A 14,262-nucleotide genomic window follows, 5' to 3' on the forward strand; every position below is an offset into this window, starting at 1 on the left:
TATTATACAAGAAAGGTAAAAGTATTCTAGTAGGTCACTTAGTTACTTCAACCAGATGGAATCCAAAATGTTCAGAAAATTAAAAATCCATTTATTCCTCCAAAGTTGCATTCCATCTGTTTTCAGACATTTATGGAATCTTTTTGCATACAGGATATGGCAACCACTGGTGCCTTGGAAATATTTCTCCTTCGTGCAGCTCACGGAAAGCCAGGCTGGATATAGACAGCACTGAAGAAAGCCCTTTAATTCAGGTGCTCTAGCTAATCTTCAAAATCTAGGAAACTATAGTTTTGTTTTAAACAAAGGGATCATAAAATACAGCGTATTATCTGCAAAAAGGCAACAGGAACATTTAATCTTAAAAAAAGGAACCAAAACAAAATCAAATCAGACTATTCCTTGCTCTTTCCACCTTGAAAATTTTAACTTTCCTGCCAGTCTGTTTCTCATTTTCAGCTTGTGGAGACAATAAGAATGATTCAGATGCTATGAAGGAATGCAGCCTGGCATGTAGTGATCTCCACCCTGAAGATAAAAGTGACAAAATTACCGCAGGAGTTATGAGCTCTAGCCTTCATCAATCATTTTTCAAGAAATATTTTATTTCATTCAACTACACATTGTGCCTAGATCTAACTTGGGTATGGTCCCCTTCCTCCTCTCCTTGTTCTCAGCATCTTCAGCTTCACCAGATGGAAGGACATCATCTGGCATGCAGGCCAGGCCAAATTTTCTGTATATGACACAAACATCCACATTTCCTGTTTCCATAGGACCTTCTCTTTGCAGTCAGTGGCTCATACAATAGTTCACTATCAGCAAGCTTTATCGTGCCTGGTGCAGAGTGAAGCTCGTCCATAAGTACAGGGCTGTATGTCTATTGTCAGGCCATTATATTCTCATTTCTCTCCTGATTATCCACATCTCACATTAAATCACCCCCAACTTCTGTGTTGGAACCAACTGCTTGCCTTTGAGGAGAAAGACATTCAGCAGGTAACTCTGTCCCAGGACTGTTTCTTATAGGGCAAAACCACACCAGATTTTGTGACCTTAAGGAGTCCTCCCATGCTACACAACAGACCCTTGCACCATAAACACCCTTCATGACCAAGGCCCAGATTACTTCAGACTATGTGAACAGAGGCAGGAACATGTCTTAAATTATCTACATCTGCATTTTGTTCACCTCCCCAAATCATCACTGGCAGGGGACTGTCACATGGAAAGAAAAAGCACTCAAAAATCCCAAGGCAGCAGATGAAAGAGCAGAGAACTGGCTTTTAAGCTTAAGACTTCATTTTAAAAAAAATGCTGAAAAAGTAAATCACAAATGATGGATTATTTGTTTCAGTCTTTGCATTTGTTTTTAATGTCACGTCATGTCTCCACATTTTCTTCTACAACCCAAAGGAAGGGAAAAAAAAGTTAATATTCCTACTTAGTCTCATCCTGTCTAAAGCTGACACTCAAAAAAAACTGCCAAAACAACCAAAACAACCACACAAATTCAGTGAGAGTATAGAAAGACTCTGACTAAAAGCTGGTATGAGTGACATCAAGCTCTGATATAACAAGCCTGTACTTTTCATCACTCCTGTTTTGGAATCCACCAGGTTTGGCTTTGGAGTTGAGGACCAAATGCTAAAAGACCATATTCAACGAGCAGCAGAAGGGGAGACTAGTTTTCCTCCTTTTTTGGACAAATATTCTCCTTCACTCACTGGGAAAGATGATGCTGAGCTAGTGTGCTGCCCAAGATGGACAAAACACAAGTGGCAAAACAGTAGAACTGGAGAAAACCTAACTAGTGCACAAAGGGCCTCGAGGAGCATCCTGAGAGTGCATCCACCCACAAGGCAGGCACACATCTCCCCAGCATGAGTTTCTATCCACTCATAAAAAAACCCCTGTCTCTCAAGAGTTCAAGCTTACCAAAGGTTTCTTTTGATTACACAGGGGGACTTGGACCCACACCCCCTTATCAGCTGAAGTGCCTGCCCTGCTTTTCTTTAGTTTCACCCATCCCCTGCTAAGTTTAGTAGAAAAGGCAACAGCTGCGGCCACTGACAGAGGAAGGTCGGCAGCTGCAAAACGGAGATGCCACATTTCAGTATATAATTTTCTTTCCACAGTGTCTCTCCCTAACTTTCCTCTTTAAGAGGCACTTAAAATCCATGTGTCTGACTCAATTACTGTTATTGTAGCTATGGAACAGAGTGTGATGCTGATGAGGGCCTACCTGTCTAGTTAACCCCTTTCTGGATGCTTTCTTTCTTTGATTCATCATTGCTTGTGACACATGTATTGTCTAAACTATGTTCAAGAACAAGACTCTTAATATATTCAATGGAAGAAGGTGAAAAAATCAGAAAAAGGTGTATGAGATGCAAGAATAAATTTACATGCTAACTTTAAATGTTCTGCTTCTGAGAAATATCTTTAAAAGAGAGCATGGTTTCACTGCAAATTAAGTATAACATTTGCAGTAAAATTAAGAATAAAATTTATTTTGCTTCCTTTGATTAGGAGAGTGCCGACATTGCAGAAATGCTTTGCCTTTATGAACCCATCTAGAGATTCTCTGTTCTTTCAGCATCCAGTACATTATCAAACCGTATCTGAAGCACTATGAATTCATGCCCCAGAGGGCAAGAACCCAAATTTAAAGTCATCATCATTCTGTGTATTTTTTGCTCAGTTGAAGGTTTTATGATACAGGCTGAATGTCTTTTCAGGACAATCCTAAAAATAAGCTAATGCAATGGGGACTGGATTCATTGGATATGTACACTCACCTTCAGTTGATGTTCTCCCTAGGTCAGTTCTCATGTGATTGGCAAGGGATCATGACAGCTTGTATCTTCCTATGAGAAACCTGTGTAGACAATGGTAATTAGAACTGCCACTCAGTCCTCCCTGACAACAGCTACTGCAGTGGCTCTGGGCCTCTGAACTAGCTACTGCCTCTGGAAAATCCTGTTTCCCAGTGTTTTCTCCTCCTTAGGCACATACCTAATTGCATGTAAACATTCTGTAATTTATTATGTGACACAAAAACATTGGTACCTTCAAGCTGAAAATACAGTGGTTGATAAATACCGAAAAACCGCAATTCTAAAATGTCACTTACAATATTGTTCTCCAACTGCCTTCCCTGACTGGTTGGTGAGCTAAGGATACTTCTCAGGTAATGGAAAATCTGAAAAGGGTCTCAGTCTGTTTTTTAAGGAGACTAATTCTTAGTTAAAATTATGAGTGTTGAAGCTTGTAAGTCAGCACAGTTTTGAAAAAAAATTCCTCGTTTCAGATTTAGAAATAGCAGTGCATTTTCCCTGTACTATTCTATCTCAATCAAAACAAGAATAAAAAGGCTCAATTATCTATAAGTATATTTTTACCCATAATCGATTTACTCACAAACTCTTAATAACTGCAACTAACAAAGAAAAGAAAATTTTAAAAAATACCAAAACAGCAATGCAACAGTTCACAGCTGTATTTGGAAGAGACTGTGCATAAGGGAAGATGTTTGGAAATATTTGCAAATTAAAATGAAGCGGAAAAATTTCTTTATATTAGGATATCTACAGAATGAAAGTTGGATCTGTTCTCAGCTTTGCTGAAATTTGGAGGTATGATTTCAGATACAGCTTCCTTGTCCGTGAAATGGGGCTGACAGTAGAGCTGTAGTTTCCATGCACAGTGCCCAGTTATTTAGATTTCGTCATATTAAATAGCATCTTTTTATCCTGCAGTAGGGAAAAAATATCCAGAGTGAGGCAGTAAGGAATTGTTGAGATTCAGAGTTGAAAAGGCAGTGAAATCTAATCTCCAGACCATAGAAATCAGTGGAAATTGACTTTAAAACACTGTTGATTTCAATGGTTTTGGGATCAAGGAGAACAAACTTACTGCACAAAGACAAGTCTGCTTTCCAGAGCAATGCTTCTTGATAGGAGCAGCCTGTCAGACAGCAGCAGACTGCACCTTTGGGGCAGACCCATGCTGAAGGCTCTACATAGCTCTAGGGTGTCCAGGAGCATCTGAGGGAAGGAGTTCTCCCTCTGTCTCCCACAGCTTCTCCAAGGCACCAAGAAGGATGTTCTGGCTTACTCCTATGGTTAAGCAGAAAGCATTTGGCACCAGACCAGGTGTGCAGATTCCCAGGGAGAAAGGAAATCAGGCTGTGTGGGAAGGGTTAGGCACAAGGACCTGCTTCTATTTCCTACCCATTCCCATTCCATTAGCATGCAGCCTGCCGCCTACAGGAATTCCCGTTGCGCAGAATCACATCCAGAGCACTGAGTTGGCCAGACTTTGAAGGCATTGCAACCACTGCAATGCTAAGTTTATTTTCCCAGTAACAATCCAGCCAAAGAAGAGCACGGCACAGTGTATTAAGCCTCTTGATTAAGTTTTATGCAACCACTCTTTAAAAAATAACCCAGAAATGGCAGTGCTGTATTTTTAGACAGATAATTACATGGGTACTCCCATATATGTACTTCAAAATTAATCCAGTAGTGTGGTCATGCAACAGGTCAGAAATGACTGAGTGAATACTGAGTGAATAGTACCATTTCCTTTTTAGACTTTGGTTGTAGCATGGTATTTGGGTAATACTTTGGCACAGTGCCCAGGGAAGTAAGAGTAGAGCTCTATCCCCATGCACAGACTCTTCCCCTTAAAGCACCTGCCCACCACTAACACAGCATAACTGTCATTTCTATCATTGTTAAAATATCTGTTCCCTGCATTTAAAAGTCCCACTAAATTCAACACCAAATCCACAGAATCCTACTCCATTGACTGCCCACAGTTATCAGAGGATGCAAACCCAGTGTGTTGGTAGTGCCAAACTTATCCAAGATAATGCACCACCCTCTTCTCAGAGGTTGCATGGGAGAACAATGTTAGGATGTAAGCAACGAAGTATGCACAGGTAATCTGTAGAGAAATGCATTTTAGAAATGTAATAGAAAGCAATCTGCAATCCCAGGCAACACAGGTGGAAGATGAAATCTAAAGGAAATCACATTTTAAGCACTGAAGTACAGTTACAGGAGCCAAGTAATTAGAACTCTGCTCTTTTAGACAGCATACTTTTTGACAGTATCATTGTTCTTAAAAGCTCACAGTGTCCATAGCATTTCAATTTTGAAACAAATAAACTGTTGTTTATTCCTCTCTGCCCCCACTCTTCACTACTGTGTACTAATCTCTATACCCATTTTCCACATCCTAGCAGAACAAGTACCTTCTAAGAAGATATTTTGGGTTATTAATGGCTGGATTTTTTTTTTTTTTTTAATGTAACTGTTTAGTTATTAACAGATGCAAAGGAAATTCCCTTTTAGAGAAATTTGTGAACTGTTCCTTCTCAGAGTGGCTCCTGTCTGACACTCCTTCAGTGACTATTCTGTCCCAGCTCTAGCCTTTCCTGTTCCCTGTCACTGTAGTAAAAGGAACAAGAATAAGTATGTACCCAGGAGGTACTAGTAGCCAATCCCTAATTGTATTTGAGCCATTTCAGTTCAGGTTTGAGTCTAGAAATCTCAGCAACTCTAAGTAGTACCTCATTTCCGCTGGTGCAGTTGAGAACATCAGCATCTCCTCTATCAGAAGAAGGTCAAAACCATTCTGAAGGTCTACAAGGCCTAAAGGACAATCCAGCTGGTACCCTGGGAATGTTCTTAGTTTACATAACATAGAAAGACAGATAGAAAATTATTTTTGCTGAACCTGACTAAAAATATGTGTGCGACATCATTAATGGATTCTACTTCCTCTCACTGAAAGGCAATTTAATATATCATCCTTTGCCATAGTGCCACTAATTGCAATGGATTCTGAAAAAAAAATCCCGAATGTTTTTTTTTTAGAAAAGTCACACATCCTGAAGGTACACTGCTGGCAAGCCCTCGAGTGTTTATATTACAAGCCAAGCAATTTAAATAATCCCCAAGTTCATTACGTTCAGCTAGACTCTCAAGAAAGGTCCTCTCTTCCATTGGTTTCCAAGAATAAACCAACATAGAGCATCTTGTTTTTCACAACTGATAGGTTTTGTGTGGCTAGGACTAAACTACAGTAGCAAGATTTTAACAACTGTGGAAAAGACTATAAAACTTTCTGCCCCTTATTAACTACTGTGTGACTATTAGGTTTATGGGCAACGTTAACTTCGCAGTATAGGAATAAAAACATTGTAAATGGTCTCCAAAATGTTGGAAGCAATTTTCCCCAAGAGAGGAAGGCGGCCCTTCCAATCCCAGTAAGGTATGGAAAGGGTCATGTGGCACACATGTAAAACTAGATTAGACTCTCTGTTGCTAAGTAATTAAACATAATTGTAAACCTGGGCAAGTGCTGAATTTAAAACTGAGCTCAAAAACCTCTATTGAAAATCCATGGAAAATGAAAACTGCCTCTTTAAAAGAAATCAGCTTGCAGCTTCCCAGAACGGAGCCCCTGGGCAAGTGGTTCAAAATATGATTTTTATAAACAAATCTGACATAGCAAACTTAATGCAAAACCCTATGCATATAACATCACTTATGTGTGCAACTCATTTAAATTATAGCTGTAGAGAGAAGGAAATAAAACTGGCATATTAACCTTTGGCACAACAGTACTCACATACTAGCAATGTTCAGCAGCAGATGATATTATTGTGACTCCCACTAGTATTGTCATAGTGAAGGGTCTGTCAGAATTCATGTTTGAAACCTCCACAGTCAGAGTTTATTAATTCAGCCATGAGCATCCTTTCCAGACCTATGCTGGCATGTACAGTTTTAAGAGCAGATTTTTTTTTACTTCAACTTCCTTTTTTCCATCACTGTTGTATTTTAAGTCATTGAAAGCAAAAATAAAACAAAATTGAACAAAACTTCATGAAATACATCTCCTCAGCATCATCGCATTTTAAAAGACTGAACGCAGAACTAAAATATGTCAGAAATTAATGAAATATAACATTCCACAGCTTCCTGCCACAAACTCCTTGGATGCCTTGCTTCCCAAATGTTCTTCTAGAGAATGGTGCTAATTCTTCCTCAAGAGAGAACCCTTTCCAGCAATTTGAAAGGGCAAGCTAAATGCATAAGAAAGATAGACTTAAAAATCAAATTATAAATAAAAACATTTTCAGATTTTTTTTGTTGAATTCTCCACATCATTGAATACATTTCTATACAACTAACAAAAGCATCACGCAAAAAGAGCCTTCCTTGTTAAATAATGTCTTAAAAATGCGTTATTTTGAGTAGCTTTGGTAATAATACTCAGGCCTTGATATAAGTTACTGGCCTGTCTATATGCTCTAAAACATTTTGGTCATAAGTTCCAGACATAGGACTTACTCAACAGCCTTCACAATGAAAGTGAAGCAAGTGCAGAGCTTCTGCCTAGCTGGAGACTACAACGGTTGAAATAATCATCTGGTTATTAGCAATACTACTAAATTTGAGAAAAGTTACTTTGTCAACATATCAGAGGGCTATAGCAAGACACTTTTATATTCTGTTTATTTAAATGACATCTAGATAGACTGTTTTGAGCAATTCTCACCTTCTTATTTGGTGGAAGAATCCCGAGAGCCACGTCTATTTCCCTGACTCCCTCCCTACCAGCAGTCCCATGAGTCAAGCTGTGACATGGGCAGGGCCGAGCAAAGGAATACGTGATGTAGTTTTAGTATTGCAGGATTAAGAATGTGATGAATTCTTATCTTCTTTGATAAATTCTTATCTTTGATAAAACTGGGATAAATCAGGACTGCAGGAGCTGCTCTCCAAGCTGTACTTTGCACAAGACCAAAGATCAATGCATGTGAAGCAGAAGGAAAAAAAAAAAGACAGATTCCAAATACCAAAAATAAACTGCGAAGAAACTTAATCCTCAAAAGGTCAGAGGTACATCTGAAAGGCCCTGGCCATGCCTTTGTATCAGAATGTTACAACATTAGCCCTAATGACTTAATAGTTTTGCCCTTGAATTGTGTCAACAGGAACCTATCTTATTACATGGTAAATTAGTTGCTTCCAGCCTACTCCACACTCACAAGTGATGGGAAGACAGAGGTTCTTCTAGCAAAGTTAGAAAGGCAACCTCATACCTAAACAGCGTTGCTGAGCAGTATTTAGTACCATTTTAATTTGTGTACATGTGTTTGAGTAAAAGAAGGCTGGATACAGCATGGGGAAGAAGTCCCTACATTTAGAATTCAGGAGCCAAAATTAAAAGGAAGGCATCTCTTTTGAGTACTGTTGTGCCATGTCATCAAAGGTCATCGTCTGCTACAGATATCAGGGGATAATGAGATAGGGTCAGGCGTAATGATGGCAGGCTCTAGGTAACAGAGGATGCTTTCTTTTGCTACTTCCCTTCTTTCAGAGAAGTTTGCATCCTTTACAGCCTTTCTTCACATCCACAGAAAAACAACTTCCAAAGCTGGCACAGCAAAAGCCACCAGGTGCCCAAGATGCATCAGCACCTAACTATTCAGAGCCTCTCCCTGCATAAAACAAGAACAAATAGTAGTTTCTAAGACTTATAGTTACCAGGCAATTGTCTCATTCTATTAAAAATGGAAAATTCCATCTTTTTTGACTTATCTGGATGTCTTTGCTTCACATCTGTCCTAAAAACCTGTCTCCTGTCAGCTAGACAAAGGGTTACTTTTCACAATAAATGCACAAGAAAAGAGACACATGCTTATACCATTCTGTAAGTCTTCTTTGAGGGGTTTTACAGGCAAGTAAGATGCAGCTCCAGACACTAGACTTTTAAATCATTTAAAGCTGAAGTAAGTTGATCCTAGGCATGGTTTATAATCATGTTTTTACTTTCCAGCTCTGACAATTACAAATTGTTTGTATTAGCTACACAAGTGTTCCTATCCAGCAGTATTGTCAAAGCCCATCCATCCCAGTCTCAAACCAGCACACCAATCCTTTGCTTTGTCAGCCTCCATTCATAACCTTCATCTAACATCTAACTGTTACCAACCAAGCAGGGAAGGGCAGGAGAGATCTACAGCCTGTGAAGAAAAACCCCTCATCTGCAATATGTGGTAGCTGCAGTTCTCCCATGTTTCGATGTGGTTTTCAGACCATCTCAGCTTGACAGGAGGAAGCCTAGCATCCTCTAAGCATGTTGCACTTGTAACCTTTGAAGATGTTCAAAAGAAAAGAAAAGAAAAGAAAAAAGAAAAGAAAAGAAAAGAAAAGAAAAAAGAAAAGAAAAGAAAAGAAGAGAAAAGAAAAGAAAAGAAAAAAGAAAAGAAAAGAAAAAAAGAAAAGAAATAAATGAAAGGTCTTAACCATTTTGCGTGAAGTTGCATGAAAGTCTTGGGGCCTAACTTCACTGGAACTGTTTTAAGTGCTCCTCTACTACAGCAGCGGTGTGTCATATGAAAGGCTTTGTTTGGCATCTATCCACAGTTATAAATAAAAAACATATTTATCTTTGGTCATGCGTATAATTTAAAACTCGGACAGAAGAAACCTTTTTTCTCCTTTTAAATCTGTAGCAAGCCCTAGATAAATTCTTATAAATTATTTCTCTTAAAAGGAGGAAAAGAAAAAACAATAACAAAATAGCTTGGCTATTGGGAAATCTGGAAAACAGATTATTTCTTTGGATGGAACAACGTGTGTGTGTATCATCATGACTTTAAACAGTTCCATGGTTCCCTATGGAAATACTTAATTGAAGCTAATAAGATGTGGAGTTATCAGTGGTTTTCCATGATAGATTTCATATGGTCTCTCCAAGATATTTTACCTCCTTTAAAATGTACTGACCTAAGATTGTTTTAACTGGTGATCTGAGCAACCACCACTACTAACACTAATTTTGAGTGAAACCCTGCTCGCAGAGGGGCAGGAGTTTGGGCATACCCCTTACAACTCCAACATCTACACACCAAAGTCACTTCAACTTCTAATTTGTAGCATATGTGACAATATGCCATTGAAATCTTCAAATGAAAGACTTACTTGCCTCTTAACAATTGCAGCATGGGTCAGAAGTCCTTTCTTTCAGCATCACAAGATTAAGAAATTTAATAATTATCAGCAGACTACAGATACCAACACAGATCTTCCCTCAATTCCAGTGTTTCACTAGGTGATCCTACAAGCTCATCCCCCTGACACTGCAGAGGATCGGGCCCACCTTCTTCCATTAAGCAGATTAGTTGATCATGAGTACATGACATACAATTTTTGACTAGTTAAAATCTTGTCCCTTTCTTACATCTCAGTTTAGAAAAGCAAATCCCTACTGGATCTGAGATGGAGTTATGGTGTCCATACAGAGGACTACATTTTCAACCAAAAGCATATATTTACAGATCCTAATGGAGAGCCAGTAAAACCTTCTTTAAGTGCAGAAACTGGTTATTTGGCACCTGCAAAGTGCAGTTGCTTTATAAGAATCAAAATAAATTTGGCTTGAGCCAATGTATCTGTGCCACTATACATGATTAAGCCATTCTGAGACTTATGGAAGAAAAAAAGTTTTTCCTATATTCATAGCAGCTGAGTTTATAAAGGACTTTGAGTAGAGGTAACTTGCGTAAGTTTGGCAATCATTTCACATCTTCATTTTAGGTAATAAACTAAACTGTTTTCCTAAAATTGGTCAAGATCAAGTGGCTTATCATTGTTTTCCTTCAGGATGAGAAATTTATGGACTTTCCTGGCATAACCACCTTTTGCCTTCAGCAATTTTTTTTCCTGAAAACATACTCCCTGTGCTGCAAATGCATGCACTGCATATGTTTCTTTTTAACGTTAGTATTCCTTTTGGATATACTATTTCCACTGATAAAGTCAAGTACATGTCTGTGGGCTGTAGGGTCAAGTTCAGTGTACCTCCTATCAGTAATTATGTCAGTCAGCAGCAAGCACAGTGCATTCATTAACCTATAACCAACCTTGGTATTTAACTTACACTGACCAATATTACATCCAGATTAAAGAAACTGCATGCAAATACCATGACACAGGAAATGCAAGGATACAATAAATGGCATGGGATAACACTGTATTTGAACACAGTTGAAGTCAACATAGATTGAATTTTAATATGAAGCAACTACTTTGCAGCTGCTTGCCAACACTCAGGAATAGTACAATATTCTCTAGATGGTGAAGAAGATGAGCAGGAACTCTGCACTTTTTTTCCATCCAGCAAAGAGTAAAAGTTGTCTCCTGAAAGCAATTCCCATCTTAGGCATCCAAACTGTGTGACACCTCTTGACTTCAAATGGACTATACAGGGAAGCAAGAACAACTGAGCTCCTAAGCCAGGTGTCTTGTGTTGCTAGCAAGAAAAAAATCCAGGCTGATTTTTTTTGCATATTTCTGTTAGCATTTTTCCTGTAAGACATCCTGTAGGTTTATGTGTGTTCCTAAAATGCAAAAGTGCCTCAGATTTACAAGGTTAGCAATGCACACTGCTGTAAGCAGCACACAAACTCAGATGCTGTGGGATCCTTACCAGTGCAAGTTTTCATCCATCTCAGCATATGGATGAAGTGAGCAGAGGAGAAGCAAGCCTGATTGTAATTACATTAAGCACTTTGGCAATAAGGAAAAGTTTGTACTTGTACACAGATGGCTTTATGTTACAATGCTATAAATGTGCCAAGTTTCATGGCTTCACCACATGATGCAAAGAAGGGGTTTGATCCAAAGTCTGTGCAAACCTGCTGAAAAGCTCTCTCTTTTTCAGGGTATTGCTATCAGGTTTACGGTAAGTCCACAGAACACACCTGCATAAGGAAACAGGAACAAACCTGTATAAGGAAATAGCCTTTTGTACTAAAATGCAATTATTATATTACCATTTTAACACAGTTTGCCTATTTTAGCTCAATTCTTCATGCTTTGGTGACTGTTTTCTTTAAAGGATAAACAGTAAAGTCTGATTCAGGTTGATTAAAATGACTTTGGCTGCCCACTAACACTCATCTATGCTGGAAACTAAAACTTTGCAGAACTCATAGAAAGTACCTAAGGGAAAAAAATATTACATTCTTATTCTATGAGTCCTGGTGTTTCTGATTCAAGTCCTCTTCTCCGTGACCTTCCTAACTCTACCACTTCATGAAGGTAAGAGATTTTAAAACTTACTTTAAAAGTCCTTAATTTAGAAAAAAACCCAAAAATGCTCTCAACTCGTTCCTCAGTGTCTCATCATAACTTATTTTAGGGTAATAACTCTTCACCCTGACAGCTGTCTGATGATGCATTACGTTAATACATCATAATGACAATACTTGTAATACATGATGAATATATTTTCTGAAAGGGTATCACATATACATTCCATCTTCCCAGCACAGAAGAAGGTTTGGGAAAAGGGGGAGAAGGGGAGATAAAAGATGGTCTTTACCCAGAAGGCAAAATCTCACAACAAAATGTGGAAATAAATTGATTGCCCTTGTTAAAATAGAAAGAGAATAAGAAAAAAAAAATGCTGTCCCGCACAAGCAACTTCTATCAGTAAGATTACTGTTTGTTCCTCGAATACTGGTATTCAGGCTGCATTATAAAAGGGAAATCTTTTAATGTACTTGTCTCAGTCATGCTAATACAGGTGTACCAGACACTAGGAAATAATCATGATGACTTTGATAGGGTTGGAAGATTGCAATAATGAAAGGTGCAATCTTAAAAAGGGCAACCAAGGTGCTCTGCAAACAGAAATAACTGGAAGCCTTGGTGAATAATCTGGTGAGTGTTGTGGACACTGCTAAGAGTCACCTATGACTGACACAAACCAAAATCCTGAGCACGGACAAGGTGATGACAGGGGTTTTCAGTAGGAAATAGTTAATTTTTGATATGGGTATCTAGCCTTCCACAACACCATTTTATATTAGAACCAGATCATGGGCTGGTGTTTGCTATGCTGGGGTCTGACCAAACAGAACAAAGACAATGCTGGCCTCAACCAATTTAAACTCAATCTCAAAAGCTTAGAATGTAAAATCAGCCCATCTTAGCAGAGCCTATCGCCTGGGCAGAAGGTAGAAGTAACTTTGCTCCAAAGGCACACCTTGCACATGTGACTGTGTGGGTTGAACAGTATGAGATTTGACAATAACAGGTTTATAGTGGCCCTCCAGGTGCTCTTGGGTTGCACACAAGTAACTGACAACAACCTCAGTGCCCCTGTTTGTGGCACAAAGATAACAAGAATGGTCAGAAATTACCTCAAGTCTACCAACAACCTTCTTTTTTTTGGAGATATAGTCTTCCCATCCATTACCAGATTACCGAAATCTTAGTATTCAGTTTAGGTGCAGAGAAAAAACCAAAACAAACAAAAGAATGAGCTTCTGACTTTTTAGGAGTTCTGATACTGATTCAAAGTGAAAAACTTGACTTTTCCAAAACACCCACAGGTTATCACTGTGTCAGTGAAATGAAGTCTGATGATAAATGTTCTGGTCTGACAAATACTGACTTGTATCTCTGCACAGGACTAAAGTATTTTTTGTTTCTGTTTGGTCTTGCTAAAGATGCAGTGGAGAGGTAGATCTGATGCCTGAAACAACTCAGAGGCCTGAGATACTCTTTTTCAGTTGAAGAATTAGAAAACAAAATTCCTGACACATTTAATGGAAGAAAAAGATGTTGTGATTAAGACACACAGAAAAGGATTAAAATATTACAGTAAGAGTGAAATACTAAAAATAAAGAAATATCCGATCAAATAATTTAGTGTGAAATCATCCAAACTGACAAGCAAATTGTGTTTGAACATAGTGGCACTAATTTCAACTCCAGTGTACAGTTCTGCATAAAGACAGGCCTTGGACACTGCTGGTTTGACTTTGCCAGAAACATTTGAGAGAAGGGCGCCAAATTCCTGATAAGGACTGGCAGGTCTCACTCTGTCTCAGAAATGCTAAAGATGGAAACATCAAGAGTGCAAGCAAAATGACGGGAGTGTCAATGTTACTCTGTTGAACACGTGAAAACAAGCAATGATACCCAATGCAAGGCAGTGCAACAATCACATTCTCTGAATGTGATTGGAGTATTTCTGCAAGGTGCTTATTGACCTCTGAATCTTCAATCTGCAGAAGAGACATGAGCAATAATGAACATTGGAAGCCACTGTGTGATAGCCAGGGGTGTCTTGCTAGCAAGCCTATATCCCAAGGGACGATTACAGGCAAAAATAAAAAGGTTTTAATGGAAATCAGCTGATAGAATCAACCCTACTAAATCC

General features: G+C 38.7%; 1 long non-coding RNA gene across 5 annotated transcripts in view; it reads right to left on the bottom strand.

Moving 5' to 3' along the window:
• Positions 1-14,262, bottom strand: part of LOC116441548 — a 159,024-nt gene that overhangs the window by 65,158 nt on the left and 79,604 nt on the right. For all 5 annotated transcript variants that reach the window (XR_004239136.1, XR_004239139.1, XR_004239137.1 and 2 more), the window contains exon 5: positions 2,802-2,881. This is a non-coding gene — a long non-coding RNA (uncharacterized LOC116441548). The remainder of the gene's footprint in view (positions 1-2,801; positions 2,882-14,262) is intronic.

This window comes from Corvus moneduloides, chromosome 3 (assembly GCF_009650955.1).
Source record: "Corvus moneduloides isolate bCorMon1 chromosome 3, bCorMon1.pri, whole genome shotgun sequence".
NCBI classification, from domain to species: Eukaryota; Metazoa; Chordata; class Aves; order Passeriformes; family Corvidae; genus Corvus; species Corvus moneduloides.